The sequence below is a fragment of the Clytia hemisphaerica genome, unplaced genomic scaffold (genome assembly GCF_902728285.1).
Source record: "Clytia hemisphaerica strain Z4C2 unplaced genomic scaffold, Clytia hemisphaerica genome assembly, whole genome shotgun sequence".
Lineage (NCBI taxonomy): Eukaryota > Metazoa > Cnidaria > Hydrozoa > Leptothecata > Clytiidae > Clytia > Clytia hemisphaerica.
The window spans coordinates 264,543-283,248 of NW_027103778.1; the positions used below are offsets into that span (position 1 = coordinate 264,543).

General features: G+C 36.3%; 1 long non-coding RNA gene across 1 annotated transcript; it reads right to left on the reverse strand.

Annotated features, from left to right (window-relative positions):
• Positions 1-241: 241 nt before the first annotated feature.
• LOC136806179 (uncharacterized) lies at positions 242-8,140 on the reverse strand. Its single transcript, XR_010846530.1, has 4 exons — positions 8,022-8,140; positions 1,178-1,251; positions 619-688; positions 242-278 (listed from the first exon to the last, which is right to left on the reverse strand). It is a non-coding gene; the product is annotated as an uncharacterized lncRNA (long non-coding RNA).
• Between the last annotated feature and the right edge of the window lie 10,566 nt (positions 8,141-18,706).

Here is an 18,706-nt window from a genome sequence, read left to right on the forward strand (position 1 = left end):
ACTAGCGAAAATTCAAGTTACTTGTGTATAATTTCAATATAAGACGGGTAAGCTATGTTGGCTGAGTAAATCCGAGTAGATGCAAGTTTAGCCGAGTTTGTCGAGTAAATCCGTGTAAGCTAAGTAGATACAAGTTTAACCGAATTTGCCGAGTAAGTCCGTGTACACTGAGTAGATACAAGTTTAACCGAATTTGCTGTGTAATTACGTGCGAGCTGAATAGACAATTTGCTGATTTAAAGTATTGTTGCACTCCACCAGATGGGGTGTAATGATACCTAAAATAGAAAGAAAGAAATCTATATATTATATGTTGAAAATCTTAAGATATTTAATTAAAAAAGGGAGTAGGTAAAAATAAAATTGGTGAACTTTATCACTGCCAAGATTCAACATAAAGATTCAACGCCTTTACTATTTATTGCCTTTCCTTTTATCTATGAAGGAGGCTTTTCTTTCAGACCACATTCTTTTGCCTTTTTGAGTCTATTTTTTAAGGGGGTCTGCACTATGACTAACTAATCATGACAAAATCGAGAATTTGTGGAAACCTAATGGGGTCTTAATACTGTTAACCTTTTTTCTGAATCTCAATACAATAGATAAATTTAAATGTACCTTAAAACTGGGTACCAGTTATGATTTTCTGTTGCCTGCGTCTTTAGGATTGATTGGACAGATCAGGAAACTGTAAAAAAAAAAAACGAAAAAAATTATTATGTCTGAAGATAAACCCTCCCCAGGGAAGACATTTTTCACAGATTACGCCAATCAGAAATCTGCTAACTAAAAATAGAAAACTTTTATGCGTATTCTCAGGTGCTTAACAAAATAAACTTGGGGGTTGAACTTTTTCAAAACTTCCCGGGCCTGAGAAATTGTACTTCTGAAAAATTCCAAAATAGAGTAAATACAGGGTAAAATCAGGCTATTTGGATCAAAATAAGGGACTTTCCTTTTGGCAGCTGAAAATATTTTCAAAAATCAATAAACGTGGTGATCCTAATAAGGACCGTTGTGGATGGAAAATTTTAGAAAATTTAACAAACGTGTCGTTCATTCTATGGTGGCCTATCTTGAAGTGAAGGTGGTTGAACAAAATGTTTTTGGCATAATGATGTAACTGTTTGCATGTGTTAACTTTTTTTTCTGAACCCTAATAAATGATAAAATGTACCTTAAAACTGGGTACCAGTTAAGTAAGATCTTCTGTTACCAGTGTCTTTAGGGTTGATCGAACAGATATGGAAACTGTAAAGAAACAAAAAAATTATTATTGTTATCTGCTTGAAAATAAACCCTCTCCAAGGTAGACATTTTTTCATAGATTATGCCCCAGATCAGAAATCTGCTACCTTATCATATATACTAATATCTGCTTGAAAATAAAGGACTATCTCCATAGGGTAGACATTTTTTCATAGATTATGCCCCAGATCAGAAATCTGCTACCTTATCATATATACTAAAACGTTAGTGACATTTTCTAGTTTATTTCTTCCTCTATTTTTCCTATAATTCGAACACCACGGTAGGAAACTTTTACGCAATGCAACAATAAAACCCCTGCGTCAAAGATGATGTGCAGGGAAACGGTAAAGAAGCCTTCACGTTGTGAATGAAAATTGATGTTAGTAACCAGATGAAAATTGACGTTAGTAACCAGACCCCTGAATAATAATAAATTGAATAAATAAATTGAATAATAAATTAAAACGCAATTGAACGCAATCGAATAATTACGATTCTATTGTTGAACGCAATCGAATCGCAATCAAATATTACCCAGGATTTGCCGTTTGATTGCTTCGATTGATTCAATTGTATTCGATTATGTTCAATTGCGTTCGATTGATTCAATACACCGTTTAGGAGTGTCGACTGCGCACGCGTCAATCTAATTTTCCATTGTTTTGATTTTAGCGACCACGGAAAATTCACTCTCCTCCGTAAAAAAACGGTAGGTAAACATCTGGTTCTCATAAGGAAACATAGCAGAAAAACAGTTGGTAAAGAACTCCTTTTAATCATAACTTCTTTTCCTGTTGATGAATATTTGTGAAATTTTCAGGAGAGACTTATAAAATTATCATTGATATCATGTTCAAATATCTAAATCATTCTCTTTAAAGGAGAGAAAAAAATTCACAATGTTTACATTCCTCTAACCTTTCACAGTACTAAAGTGCGCATTTTTACCTACCATTTTTACTGGCCTCTGCAATGGAGTACCGTGAAGATAGCGAGACTCCTAAACGGTGTATTGTATTCGATTGGACCGCTCTTAGGCGAATGATAAAAATTGTTTTGTTTCCGGAATGCGGGTGAAGGAAAAAAGTTATCATGCGGCCGGCCGGAAAATAATTTTTTTTTGCCATTTTTGATAATTTATGGCTCATTGAAATAGAGTTTAAGAATAACTTTTATGTATAAACACAGCATAAATTATGCCCTAAATTACAACAAGTACGGACTACTAACGAACGAAACTTGATTTATAAGCGGATAAATATCTAAGCAAATGATGGCATAAAGCGTTTAGCTTGATTTATGGATGAAACGTATCTAGTTAATATGTATTTCAAAAGAAAATGCGGTAAAAAGATAACAAAAACTTTTAAAAGGTAGTTGCAAACGCGTCCAACAAGTTTATTAAATTTTAGATTGTCTTGCACGGGCTTTGTTTCCTTTTGCGGTTTTGATCGGTCCTCGCGTAATGGTTTTCTTGCCTTCAGCTTTACACGTCTCGCAAATCGGTAAGACGGTTTTGTAAGCCTTTTTGGTTTCTTTGTCAACTGTCGCTCCAGGTCTCGACCAGTGGCAGCATACGTCTTTCTTCAATGGAATCTTCGTCGCACTGTAGTATGCCCATTCGACTGGTGTGTTACAGTGCATCTCAAGTCTCGTAAAAACTTCCCCAGAAAGATAGGAGACTTCTGGTGTGATCAAACAGCCACACACGTAATCATAATTTCGTTTTACGTTTTTCAACTCCTCCTTTTCTCGGTCACTGAGTGCTCTGCTTGTGTAGATGCATCGAGGTTTTGAACATGATTTACAATTAAACGTGTCTCTAACATTCTGGCCTGTCATCAAGCTATTCTTGCATCCCTAGAAAAAGAAATGGTTTGTAATAACTAGTAATAATTAATAATAATTAGCTTTTGTTTTCATGATTTAAACTTATGAATTCCGACAAAAGATGGCAAATAGATAGTCTAGATTTACTTTATCTCTTTGATTACCATGTTAACGAAATACTGAAACGACTCTCCAGGAATGTTCACTCACTTGCTCAAGCTCTGAAACTTTACGAACATTATTCACATTCGACGGCATGTTGGCTCTTCTCCGTATAAATCTTCAAACTTCTTGTAATGCCCGGTGTTGTTCGGGTCAGGAACTGGGAACGGTAGCCATTTAAACTCTTTCATGTCTTCACCTGGACAACAGTTTTGATCATTACAGCGTCGAATCTAGAACAGAAAGAAAGAAATTGATATGATAAAGGTGACTGGTCTGGGCATTATAATTGATAAATAAACATTTTCAAGGATCCTGAAATATAAATATTATTATAACTTTGGTGCCAATCATTATAATGAATTCCTTACTTGAAAAGAATAATGAGCCTCAAAGCAGTGATTCTTCTTAAAGGTTTGGTAATCATCGCAAGATTTAAGATCTACTTTTGTCATCTTTTTGCTGTTGATTTTTGTTGGTAATGAAACGTCAATAGCTGCAGCACTTTCGATGAAGTCTTTGATTGAATCATCTGAAGCGGCATCAAGAACCTGAAGTACATAGAAAAACCTTACTTGGTAAAAGATTGGGTAAACTTGAGAAGAAAAGCATATTTGGTCAAGAGAACAGCTTATACATGTCCTGGAAGAAATGTGCAAGTTTCTTACTTTGAAAGGTACTTCTTTTAAGGCAAGCCTTTTGGTGCGTTTTTCCAATGTTTCAATGACTGGTTTGACGGAGTTTTGCCAATCTTCTTTGATTTCTTGTCTCTTTCTCAAGTCTGATAGATCCTTACACTTCTTTATTTCCTTATCAGAAGAAGATTCCATCCTTTCCAATGCAACGTTCTGGAAGCCGATGTTCAGAATGGACATGATTCTTTCGACGATGTTAAGGTAACTTTGACCCGGTGCTGTTCGAATAGCAATCAAAGAGTCAAGCTGCAAAGCTTTAAACATCAATATGAGTGGTATCTTGACCGATTCAAAATTTACCCGATGCTCGGGACCACCGTCAGCCATCATGAAAATGTTAGGTGTTTTTGTACTGTCAAATCCATTGTCGAGCAATGAATTCTGAATTTCAAGAACACTTCGAAAACTCGAGCTTGGTTGGAACACGCTCTCTTTTAACGTTACAGCCACTTGTCCACGGTAGAAACTTTCTTCAATATCACTTGGTACATCTGTGATCAAAGTTACCGATGGGATCAGACTCCCTATAAGATAAATAGTGTAAGTTAAGTTTGAATAGAGCTTCCTGTTAAGTTTCTATCAAGGAGAAGGTTTCAACCTAAATTACTTAATACCTCAGGGTGTCTTAATGAATTAATGAATTTTGAAGATTATTCAGTATCTTTACCTTTTTGATTAACATCATGATCAAGGGCTCCAAGAAGTGATGTAGACGGAACAATGCTTCTTCTACCACGAACGCCAGTAGAAACAGCAGAGCCAGGTTCGCCAAAATCAACCTTGGCTTTATCATCACAAGAGAGGAATACAGAATTCTTGCGAGAAAGTATGGCCATTTCACGCATGTACCGATACAAAGCCGAACACCAGTGAGCATCAGTATGGTATGCACGTAGCTGTCTCCGTTGTATTGTATGCTTTAGATTGATACGACCAGTGTAGTATTCTGATGTTTTCTTGTGTAGGTTAGGGGGTGAAAAAGAGTGAATTACTGTTGATTCTGACGGAATCTTGGCATCTTCTGGCAAGCGCATTTTGACTTGTTTGATCAAATCTTGAATACTCAAGAATTCGCTCATGTGAGCCACGCCGTGTCTTCTTTCGTCTGCAGCTGTGATTTCCTCGACAATTTTCTCGAGTTCGTTGAAAAATTCGTTGAATGTATCAGCGGGTCTTCCTTTATTGAGGTTTCTCAAATCAATAATCAAATCTGGGTCCTCAGTCTCTATGGCCAACTTTACTTTCTCGTCGATTTCAATTTCTGTCACTTCAGCACTTGCATCACCGGTCAGGGTGCGGTAAACGTGTCTTATCAAATAAGGCGGAGTTGCAGAGTTTAGTAGTTTGACCTCTTTGTGGAACTTTTTTCTCATTGCACGTGTGTGGAAAATGGGAATTTCAGGTTCAAGTAGTTTTAACATCTCTACTGCAACATTCATTCGATCAGAATCGTCGAACAACCTCGGAACTTTTTGAATAAAATGAAGAACACTTGCACCACCACCTGGATCATATCTGAAAAATAGGAAATTAATCGATCTGTTTCAATTATAACTTTGTTTGCCTTAAAATGAAAATGAAAATGAGAGACTCCGATTTTTCATTTAGCAGGTGATTATGAAAGGTAAAGGAAACAATTTCGTGAGAAACAGCTCTTGTCTTATAAAATAAAGAGCGATAATCATCTTGTGGTCATACCTTAGAGATATGCAGGGCACTTCTAATGCTATTTCTTTTATGGCTGCTAATTGATCAAATCGGGAGAGGTTCTCGTCAAAATCCTCTTCTGTTATCATTACTGGCTCCTTTTCATTTAGATCAAATAGTTTCGCTGACAAACGTTTAAGATTCTTTGAAACATTGATTTTCTGGACGGAAGGCCAATATTGAAATGACGCATTTTTCGAAATCTGTAGCAAAAAAAGAAAAAGAAATTAAAAAGGATGAAACAACATTCAAGCAAATACCATACATGCATTTTTATAAGAACCAGTAAATGTTGTTCTTATTTTTTCAAAAATTTCAATTTGAAATGGTCATAAGAATTTCTTAATGCACTAAGATTATTCACTTAAGAACTAAAAATGGGTTTAAAATCGCGGTACTTTCTTAGTATCTTCTGTGGCTCATGCTCAGATTGTTATCAGATTTTAGCCGAATTTATTAAGCGATTACGATCATATAGAATTGTTCTTAGAAAAAGCTTTTTACGGTAGATTGAAATTCTTACATCCCGTTGTGGATATAATTGTGACTGCTTCATCTGTTGCTCCTCATTTGCTTTAGCTAACTCGTTTCCATAAGATGACAGCGAAGCCGCTAGGTCCAATATGTCTTTTTTCCAGTCTTGAGGCCATATAATACACCGTCTTTCCAAAGTTTCAACAAGAGCAGCTGAATAATGCAAAGAAAAACTTGTTTGGGATTGGAAGGTAGAATGACGAAATATGAAATGTAGCACAAGTAAACTTAAGAAGCTCATACCAAAGGGGTGTAATACTTAATACTTGATCACAATAAAAATCAGCGAGAGTTATTACCTGCGTATTGATGACATTTTTCTTTTTCTAGTCTTGGCTTCTTCTTCCATTTTTCCCAATTTTGGTAACCTTGATACTTAGCAAATCTGAAAATGTAAACAAGATATAATCGTTCTCCATTAGGTTGAGTCAGGCAGTACCTCAATGTAGTTGACTATTGCCTATTCAGTTTCAATCCACCGTGTTTTGATGGGATTCTTAAAGGCTCTTTGAAAATCTATTTTGTTTTAGCCTAATTTTGCACTCTAAAATAATTACGAAAGTTACCTTGCAGGGACGGATGTAACTTGTGATCTCTTTGTCGATGCGTCATTAATTGTCTTGGATCGTCCATCCAAATACCATAAAGCATTGCTTATATCGCGTATAGCTTTTTGGCCTTCCTCCTGTGAGGCCCTTCCAGCGAGGAAAGGTTCCCTTTGCAAATCGCGAACTAATTCATTGTGTAATGCATCTTTCTTATCTTTTTCTGGTAATGTCTTCAGAAGAACTGGTAGGTCTTTCCCCATTAAAGCTTCGTTGACGGTTCTTTGCTTTCTCTTCTCTAACGTTGCTTCACTGGTTTCGTCTTTACTTTCAATGATATTAAAACTTATTGTTTTAACTGTAAATATCTCGTTAGCCAAAGCTAAAGTCTCCTCATAATCGATAGAAGCTTCTTCTTTGCGTTCATTTGTACTGGAAACCCGTACTTCAACCTTTTCGCTGACATAGAAAGAATAGACAGAACGAAGAATACTTTTAAAAGATTCCAAAGGATGCACTCTTTTAATTCGGTTGTGAACATTTACTTGCAGTTTTCCATTCACATCAGTTGTTTTAACATTGATTATAACAGCTTGTAAATCCATATTGCATGACTGATACTTTGATACTGTAAGATTTCCTCTCACACTACACACAACTATCCCACTACCGCTTTAGAGAAGATTACTTTTCGTTAATATTTTCAAAACATTTTCTCTTTTATTCTTGTTTTCGGACGTTAACGTACAGACCAAACAACGGGTATTCTATTTATATAAATTCTTCACGTCTCAATATTTTCTTTATTTACCAAATGTCTTCTCTTTATTTACATAAGTAACTTGATTAACACAATGCGTAACTAAATCTCTTTAACTCTTCTAATCTTATGTTTTGCAAGAAAAGATAAAAAAAGTTTTTTTCAAAAAAAAGTTTTTTTCCCAAAATTGATCCAATGCTGAAAAAAAGTTTGCGGCCGGGTCAGAAAAAAAAAAATTTTTCACCCGGCCGGTTTCCGGAAACAAGAAATTTTTTTTGTTTCGCCTTACATTCAAGTTTTTTTTCACATTTTATTTTAGAAAAAATCGATGTCGTCCACAGGGGGAGTAACAGACTAGAACTGGAACAGTCCACCCACCGTTACAAGAGACCTCAGGGGTAGAAGTTGCTAATTGAAATTAATTGTCAAATGCAGGGCAAAAATGCAGTGTTAGAACTGGAGCAGTAAGTCTACCCACCGTTACAAGAGACCTCAAAATTAATCAGTTAATTGTCAAATGCAGTGTTAAATCCATACCTTTTAAAAGAAATGGAATGAAGTCAGTTTTTATCACTTTCCAAACCAAACACTTTATTGATGATCAGGAATCGTATACAAGCATCCTCTCGATAAACAGTGTTTGTTGAATTTGAAGGGAAGTTTTTCAGCAATCCAACCACGTTGAAAAGCAAAATAGCCTGGATAATTTCATTCGGAATGCGGCGGTGGAATGCGGCTAATTGCGTAGCCTGGATGACTTCATTCGAAATGCGGCCGCGGAATGCGGCTAATTGCTTAGCGTTACACACGAACACTGTTCTCTTTAAAGGCCCTATACGCATGGCTCTGGGCCAATAAAATAAATTATCGGAACTTTTTACAGCGGTATTAAGATATAAAATAAGTTACATGGTTAGGTTAAGATAAGTTATCGGAACTTTTTACATGTTATGTACATGGCTTTGGAATAAATTAGGTACCAAATATACGATTAATATATGAATCGCTTACAAAAAAGGAGAGCCCTGTCTTTCGAGATTTTTCAAATTAAGGTTTAAAGATCTAATAGGCTGAACAATGAATATTTGTTTTGGGAAATCGACAAAAACTGCGAGAAAGTGTTGAATAACTTTAAACTGCTTTTATTCAAAATTTATCCATGCAAACTATGATATTGCCTCGGAATGAGGGTGCGATTGGCTACTAGGTGGTCTTTTATGTTCATATAGAATTCGTCCAACAAAATAAAAAAAACTTGAATACCCTAAGGGAACTAATTTTGGGGAAAACTTATTTGAACGGGGAAGCAATATTTTTTAGTTTGGGCTTTAAAGTTAGTTTCCACCATCTGCTCCCTTAAGGTATTAATTGTTATTAGCATCGGCAGCAAGTCTTGCTATCTTTTTTATAGATCCTCCCAGTGCCAGGTCTATTAAGGTTTGTCAAGTAATTTCGCATTGCAGTATGTAAAGGTCTCCTTATACGTGCCTCGATGTCTTTTATTGTCGACGTACTCTGAAAAAAAAAGAGAAAATATAATCATTTAAGTTACAATATAAATTCATAGCTTTAATTATTGCCATCTTCACTGGCGGCAAGCCAGGCTTCGTTACGTTGTCAGTGGTCCTTGACATTTAACGGTGCATTCCTCGAATTCTTGCGTCGTTAGAATTTCGTCCATTATTTTTCTTGCGGCCTCTTTAAAGTTTGATGCCTCATCGGCAATTTTGACAAGCTTCCGCTAAAATCCAAAAATTATTTGTTAAAACAGGTTAAAATAGAAACTACTAGACGGTTCCTGTCGTCGCAAACGCCGGTTTAGCTTGCGGTTTAGCATCAAAAGCCCTTAGGAGGATAAAGCTGGTATTGTTGATGCTTTATTTTAAGGGGAATTCGAATTAGTTTTCGTCAACCACGGGAGTACATCGAGTAGTTGGAAGATTTCTCGTAAATACCTTTTTATGCTTGAGAGAATTGAATGAGAGAATGTGACCCGAATGTGACTTGAAATCTTCACCATGAAATTAGCTTTTAGTAAACAATAAACTGTCAATTATGAGAGTTTTTTCAGGAAGTTTGAAGACGATTTCAGCTAGCTTAATCGAAAATGGGAACTTATTGAAATACCAAAATGACAGCATCAAATGTATCATCAGTGTATAAAAATGGTAAAGATATAAAAATTGTTACTGTATTTATGAATAATTTGCGGTCAAAATAACGCGCTTTAAAAGATGAAATAATAGATACTTTGATTTCAAAACAATTGTGGGCATATCCAAACTTACAAGACAACATTTTATATCCACTACTGTATTTAAAATTTCCAAAACTTACGCGATTGTAATTTTGTATTTGGAACCATTCATCCATTTCTTCCTCCTTAAATGTCAAATTGAAAATTTGTATGAGACTTTCCTGACTGTTCTCAAGTACGGCAGCTCTTTCAAATAACCTATAAGTGAAACAAAATTAATCAACAACAAAATACTTAATACAAAATACGGACAGACAAGCTCTCGTCATATATTCCTTCGTTTCAAGCGTAAAACTCCTACTCTTCGAGTTTCGAAACATAAGCCAATCAGCTGTGTTGTTAATATTGCTACGCGGAAACTCCATGGAATGTGGAAACCTAAGAAAAAAGATCAATTGTGTTTACACAACACTTTCTTCCTTTTATAATGAAAAGTAAATAACACTCATGATTGATCACGAAACATAAAGGCCTATCTACACTAGTCAATTATAGATTGTTTTCTTCCTTTGTCGTTCACCCCTGTCTCAGTAGTAAAATTTCGATACATCACGAAAGACTTCTTTGAACGTTTTAGGGAGTAGAAATCTCTTGGCAATCATTGAAAAGTGGAGTGAAAATCGAATTATCAATATTTTACTTTTCTCAGTAAATTTCTTAGGCCCCTTCTGAGAGATTTTTCAAGTTACAAGTCTCCTGTTTTTCCGTTGGAAAAATATGTGGATGGAAGTTTTTAACATCCCACATCTTAACAGGTCTGAATTTCTAAGCCACTCTCCTTTCCTCCTTTTATTCTGTAACGCGGAAACCATATTTCTAGACATTTCTAGACTATTCTGTTATGCAGAAGCCTTTTTTCTGAACATAATCTAAACATATTCTGTTATTCAAAAACGATTTTTTGAACATTTTCTAGCCTATTCAGATCATGTCTAGACTATATTTCTTACATCGAAACCATCTCTTTTGGCTTTTTCTATGCTATCCTGTAGAAACCGTTATTGTGCGTTATTCCAGGTACATCTATGATGCCTAAGTCATTATTACAAGTATCTATGCTATTCTGTTACGCAGTAACCACTATTCCAGGTTATTCTGTTATGCGAAACCACTATTCCAGGTTATTCTGTTATAGGGAAACCACCATTCTAGGTTATTCTGTTATGCGGAAACCATCATTTCATATTATTGTTATGCGGAAACCACTATTCCAGGTTATTCTGTTATGTGGAAACCACTATTCCAGGTTATTCTGTTATAGAGAAACCACCATTCCAGGTTATTCTGTTATGCGGAAACCATCATTTCATGTTATTGTTATGCGGAAACCACTATTCCAGGTTATTCTGTTATAGGGAAACCAACCATTCCAGATTATTCTGTTATGCGGAAACCATGATTCCAGATTATTCTGTTATGCGGAAACCATTTCAGGGTATTCTGTTATGCAGAAACTACTCCTATTCCAGGCAATTTTGTAATGCGGAAACCATTATTCAACGTATATATGTTATTCTGTAATGCGGAAACCTTCATTCCGAGTATATCTATGCTATTCTTTAATGCGGAAACTCTCATCTTACGTGTTCCTATGCTATTCTGTAATGCGAAAACCTTCATTCTAAGTGTTCCTATATGCTATTCTGTAATGCGGAAACCTTCATTCTAAGTGTTCGAATTAGAAGGAGTGGTCAATTGACAAAAAGAACCATTCAAACTAGTGAAAGAGAGAGAGAATAAAATCATTCGAATTAGAGAAAGAGTGAGATCGGTATAGAGAATCATTCGAATTAGAGAGAGCGATCAATAAAGAAAATCATTCCAATTACACGTTGTTTTTTTTATAAGAACAAACTATATAAGAACATAAGGCTTTGAGGCCCAAAAATTTAAGAACATTCTAAGAACATTCTAAGGCTTTGGAGACTTAAAAACATGCATTTTCTTAAGAAATTACATCAAAATGCTCAAAAAATGCTGAAAATAAGAACATTTTAAGAACATTTTTAGGCTTCAAATCCAAAAAACTAAGAACATCCGAAGGCTTCGAAAATTTTTGACGTTCTTATAAAAAAAAAAAAAACGTGTAGAGAGAGAGAGAGAGAGAGTGATCGTTATTGTGATCTCAGGTTGGAAAATCTTAGCACTGAAAAAGTTAGAGAAAAGCCGTTTTAACCAATATTTCCTTTAACAGGAGGAAAACATGAAACGAAAGTGGCGAGTGTGAAAAGAGCTTAAACCAACAATGTTTAAAGAGACTGAGAGAGAAAAAAGAAAAAGTATTAGACGATCATGTTTATTTAACGCATCAATAGCTCTATTTATTTGATTTGATCACGCTATGAATATTATAGTGGTTTCCACATTCCAAGACGTTTCCGCATAGCGATATTAACATGTGTTATGAACATTCTTTTATTTGAAATCTCTATTGATAGTGGCCGCCTATAGCAGTGCCTATAGACTCAGAGTAAAGCCTAAAAGCCTGGAGCTGTCTATTGTGTAGACTAGCTCTCTTTTGACAACGTTACTTAGAAATAAAGTCTAGCAATGATTTTATTTAACTTTAGAAAAATGTATCCTCCTTAATTTTGTTTTCTCATACTTACTTTGCAAAAATATCATCATTTCCTCTTTTGTTTGCTTGAAAAGGTGGGGTGCCATTTTCCAAAATCTGTTTTAAGAAGTTCAAGCTAAATTAAAAATGAAACAGAAGTGACGATTACATGCGGCGTTCATTTAAAAGCCTGTAACTTATTAAGAAATGATAAAAACACATCTCCTAGTCTCATCTCACATATCAGAGCATCGCCATACAGTAAGAAAGTCTCGTAAAAGTGACGGTCTACGTTTTGGCCTACTAGTCTTCAAATGGTCTTCTTTCAAAATGAAAGAACTTTTTTAAAAGTCTCAAAATATCAATAAAATCAAAGCCACTTTCCCTAGTCAGTACGGGAATCTTCCCGAAACGGCAACAGTTTTCCGATCGAGTAACGTTACTCGAACGAGTAACAGAAATTTCGTAGATTACGCTGCTACTAAATTGAGTAACTCGTTTTGTTACTCGGTGGGGAAACGTTTTTATATAACTAGCTAGAAATTCTACTAGGAGATTGATTTCTAGTCTTTCAGACTATACTACTTTCTTAATATTCTGTTTCAGCAATTTAAGCGCCATATCAGTTTGCACAGGTCGAGCCATCGACGTAAAAGCAGTAAGTCTAAGTGTCGATTTTCTTGAATTAATTCATCACCACGAGAGAAATAATCATTGACTCTTCATCAATAAAGGGTTATCATCACTTTAAAAGAAGAACCCATCATCAAATTGAAATGTTTGTGGAGGAAGACAGCAATAACAAATATGACCGCACTGCAATGATGGTAAAAATGCCTCAAGAGGCCGGTATCCCATCTGCGCTGTTAGACGTTGTTGTCAGAGAAGCAAAAGGCAAAGAAGAAGAGCAAACCCTAAGAAGTAATGCATATGAAAGGGTTAAAAATTAATTGCCAGAACTTATATTGAAAATAAATCAGCATGGTGGAAGTGAAACGATTAGATATGAGTGAAATGTAAAATGGTAGATATTTTAAAGTATTTGTTTATGTGGCATTTTATTATCTTCATGACTCTTTATCTTTACTTTGTTTATTCACTATAATTTTGTATTATTGTGTTGTTTATAAAAAAAAGAGTGCTATGATTCGTGATTTTGTTATTCTATTTCCCTTCTATTTTCATGATCATTCTTTATTCATTTAAAAGATCGTTGGTCAGTAATTACTTGCTTTTTTTCCTCGCAGATTTAAAAAATTGAAAACAAATATTGGTATGAATAACAATGACAAAAGTGACAAAAAAGCTGAATATAGAAGGCAAAGCGGTCGGTTAAACCCAAAGCAAAATCGGAAGAGAGATTCCTCAGGCCGCTTCAAGGTAAATTGCGACTCGCTGATCCATGACTCGGCGAATGACGACTCGCCAAAAATTGACTTATAAAATTGACTAAGAAAATATCAATCGATGTATACAACGACTTGCTCAAAAAACTTATGCTTGACGATTCAACCTCAACTATTTGTCAAGAATGTGTGAATCAGGCTTCAATAGTAACTAATGAAACAAATGACACTGAACTTGAGGGAGAATATTCCTATAGTGATTCCGACGACAGCCTTCTTGAAAAAGCGTTTGACGTCGGTAATCAGATTAAAGAAGCTATTAGGAGTGATATCCTTTTTATTTTTGAACAAGGTTCGAAAAAAACATTAGTGGTATTAAAGACTTGATAGAACACAACGCAACTAAATGGCTGTCCGAACGACCGCATGAGCTCATCAATCTTGTTTGTAATATCTGTGATATTGACATCAATGAAGCTAATGACAAAAAGGTTAATATTATTGAAAAGATAGTTGAGCTCATTTACTTTTGTTCGGAATCCAAAATTAGTATTGACTAATCATTTCCTGGAAAGTTTGATGTCTTATCAGCTAACAAACTGCAAAACGTTTGCCAATTTCATGGCAAGTCGGATGGCCGGTGGGTCGTACTCATTCATTCAAAATTGGCTTGACGACCAAAGCATTGAAAAGATTCCATTCCCAGATGGGTTGGCAAAAGCAACTTTCGACAACAATCAAAAAGTCGGCAAGAGGTGACAATACCGTACAATACCGTACCAACAATCATTATGACTAGTCATTTGAATATAATCTTCGATCCCAAAAGCGAATTACAAAGTGAAGAAAAAAAGAAACCAGATGAATGGATTGTTTGAAGAGGTTGATAAAGATAAGAAGGACGAACTTATAGCGAAACTTACGCAACAAAGTGAGAAATTTCGTGAATTACGTGATGGTTTTTTGGGAGAAATAATTGCTCTTGCTGTTAAGCAACTTGATGAAAACAAAGAAGATTATGTCGATAAAATTGCTGATATAATGAAAACTGTGGATAGTGGAAAGGTAAAATGCACTAAATTTGGTGCCGAAAACGCTTTGAGCAGTAGATCATGCAAAGAAAACTCGAGTTGTGGCGGAAAACTTAAAAAACCATCGCCAGATGAGTTATTAAAATCCAAAATTTCATTGAAACCTTACGATGCATTTAGAGAAGTTGAATTCACAGATACGAAGTTTGAAAGTCATGTAGGTGAACCTGATTTCCTCAACCCTAATAGTTATGCCAACATCATAAAAGTTTTGAGAAACATTGGGAGGAGAGCTGGAATTTCAAATTATGTTTATGATGGAAAAAGACACTGGCTTTTCGTAGAATGTGATGGATTGCCCTTCACCACTGTTTGTGACTTAATTCAAAATGTATGGTACTGTTCTTCTTGTTCAGATTCTTACTACAAACTAGAATCATTTGAAGAGCACAAGTGTTCCATTTTAGGCAAAGCAAAGTTTAAGCGTGAGTTTGATTGGCTAGTACCAACCTTTGGCCTATTGCATTTTGAGATGAATGCGGCCAGGTCCTTCTTGAAACTTAATTGGGAGGTTTTTTTTACATCTCCGAAGCAGCAAAACTACCTTCAAAAAGCATCAGATCATCAGAAAACCTGGCATTTTTTAGAGATTATGTTTATAAGTCTTCCTCTTGAGTTGGTGGTTCCTTATTTGAAAGGTCTTAAAAAGGGAGTAACCCCTTCTGCTCATGGATATTGGAAATGGACGGATGAAATCAAAGATCCTAACTATTGTTATGTCCAATCTATGACTTTCAGTCATTTGTTTTCTTTGATGTTATAAAGTGTGGGGGTAAGGAATTCAAACGCTCAATTAGTTTCTGATGCCAGAGTGAATATGTCACAGCTTTCTTTCGGAAGGAATCATCCGATCTATCAAAATATTGTTTACTTAGATAGTCTCGATGATGTGTTAATGCCTTCTGAATTAAGTGATGTTAAAAAGAAACACATATCAGGATCACGCACTGGCAATGTTGGTAAATCTCAAGGAGCAGACGCTCTTCTCGAAGAGGTAAACAAAGATTCGAAGTCTTGGCTCAAGGTGGCAGGAATACCGAAAAAACAACATTGGCTTAGAGTGTTTAGAAATCTGGACCAATTGAACGAAGTGGGTCTTTTGAAGCTTAAGTAGGAAATCTTTTTCGTTTTTTTACTATTTACACCTCGATTTACACGTTTTCTGTTTTCTATACAAATAAAATATCTCTTTTCAACCTAAACATAAAATAAAAGTTTTTCGTGAACGCAAGGAACGGAATCGTTTTTATTTTCAACGGCGATGGTCTTTACATTTAAACACATGGTCCGCAGCAGGTTTATTTGGCTTTAAAACCAAGCCTGCACAGTTAGCATGTGCCCAGTAATTGCATCCTCTTGCATCGCAACCAATCCACACAGTTTTTTTAATACCATTCAATCTTCTAAATTGTGTGTCTTCCTCTGATTTCCATATAATGTTGCATTTTGTGTTTGCACAAGTTGAAACTTTTGATTTAGTTAATACCCTTGGAGCAGGTTTCAAACACGCTGGGGTCTTGATGCATGGTTGCAGGTTTTTTGGTCGCTATGACTGGTGCTTTCCTTTTTGCCTTTGCCTTTTCTTTTGGAGACTTCTCTTTCGCAGGGCTTTTTTCCCTGGAAGATTGTGAACACGCTGGGGTCTTGGTGAGATTGGTCTTGGTGCTGGCGCGATCTTTTTGTTGAATCTTGTATGCTCACGATGAAGGAATTCCAGGAAACACAGTATAAGTGAATACGTAGAAGCGAACTTCAGTTCTAAGAAATCTTCTGCAACTAGCATAAAAAACGTCTACCATATTAGATAAGAAAAACGTGGTGTAAAAAGACTAAGTTCTAACAAAATGACGTAATGTTCCGAAGTAAACAAATATGGCGGCTTTAAATATAACCAAAGCAGCGAGGCGAGCGTCATATAGCTCAACACCCCCACTTGACGCTAAGTCCGTTAACGTCCGAAAAGTTGTTGGTTGAAAGACTCCAATAGGTGCTTCTTTGGAGGCTTGGTGAAAACGTCGGCTACGTTTGAATTGGAAGGCACATAATCGATTGCAATATGATTGTCATTATAACAGTCACGTATGAAATGAAAACGAATATCTATGTGCTTTGATTTTGGTCTGTTGACAGGATTCTTGACGAGAGCGATAGCACCTTGGTTGTCACATTGAATAATTGTCGATTTCTTGATCTCGTCGATAGCTGATTGGTTTGCGCTTTTGATAATGGCAGAATTTGGTTCGTAGATTCTCGCGCAGAATCTGTGTCAGGAAAATGGTTTCTTGGAACGTGATCGACATTGCCATGTAATTGCTTCACATGTGGATAGCGCCACCGATGGTTGTTTCTTTGATTTCCAGCTTTTGATTGGGCCATGTTCATTCAGGTTTGTACAGTAACCTGTGATACTTCGACGATCGTCGGTAGATGAAGCCCAATCAGCATCACTAAAAGCATTTAATCTCAGTCCCTTTTTGCTTTTGTGAAATTTCAGTTTATAGTCAACAGTTCCTTTGACATAACGAAATATATGTTTGAGCATGATCCAATCACCAGGAGTTGGATTAGAAAGATGTTGCGATAACTTGGTTATGCAGTAGCTGAGGTCTGGTCGGGTGCACGTCATTGCATAAATAAGGCTGCCTACCATCTGTCGGTATAGTTTGGTATCTTCCTCGTTGGATTCACCTTGGTTGTCGTTGTAGGCATTCGGGTTGGTTTCACAAGGAGTTTTTCTTGGTTTGCATTTCTCGAAATTATACTTCTTGAGCATGTTAGTAAGGTATCTTGATTGTGACATTGTGATTGAATCTGGGTTGACTTCGAAATCGATACCAACAAAAAATGAGAGTTCACCCAGGTCCTTCATGTTGAACTTTGCGCTGAGTTGCGATTTGATCGATTTCATTGAGACTGCTGAACTGGAGGCAATGATGATATCGTCAACCCATATTAGTAAAATGACTGTTTCGGATTTCTCGGTTTTGTAGAATAAACATGGGTCGGCAGATGACTGTTTGAAATTAAGTTCACTTAGGAATTCTTGGAGAAGACAGTTCCAGCTCCGTCCGCTTTGTTTCAATCCATAGAGCGATTTGTTAAGTTTCCACACTAGCTTCTCACCATTTACTTTGAAGCCTTCAGGTTGTTCAACATAAACATCACATTCGATTGGTGCATCATCCAATCATTCTGAATAGCTAATTGTGTCAAGATTCTAACAGATTCCATCCATACTGTTGGTGAGAATGTCTCTGCATAATCAATACCTTCTTTCTGGGTATAGCCTTTTGCTACGTAGCGAGCTTTGAAGATGGGGGTTTCTGGGTCCCCTTTGATCGTGTACACCCATTTACCTCCAACTGTTTGTTTGCCATCTGGTAACTCTGTAAGGGTGAAGGTTTCGTTCGATTTTAACGTTTTGATTTTTGCTTCCATGGCCGACTGCCATTGCTTTGACTGATTTCCGTTGATAGCCTCATGGAGGGTGGGTGGTCCATTGACATGGTTGATACAATCATAGAGATCTAAATGTTCAGAGTTCACAGGGTCTCCGTAACGCTCAGGTTGTTTTCTCTCACGGGTAGGGTATCGTTTTGGGGCTTCTTGGTTGTCCGTATTGGTTGTTGACTGGTCTTCCGGTTCTGGGTTGTTAAACAAATGGTTTGGTACGGTTGGTGGTTCTGATGTGCTGAACTGATCTGTGAATTTTACCTCCCTGTACTTCTTCACAGTTCTGTCATCTGGAAAATATACCAGATAGGACGGGCTTTCTTTGTCATACCCGATGAAGTGACCCTTTTTTGAGCGAGGGTCTAACTTTTTCTGTTCCGGTTGTAGAAATGCATAGCACACGGTACCGAAGATGTGCATATTGGAAAGATTTGGCTTCGTTCCAGTGATAAGACCGAATGGGGTATTCTGGATTCGTTTGACGTAACAACGATTACGAATGTGGGTGGCAGCCATTA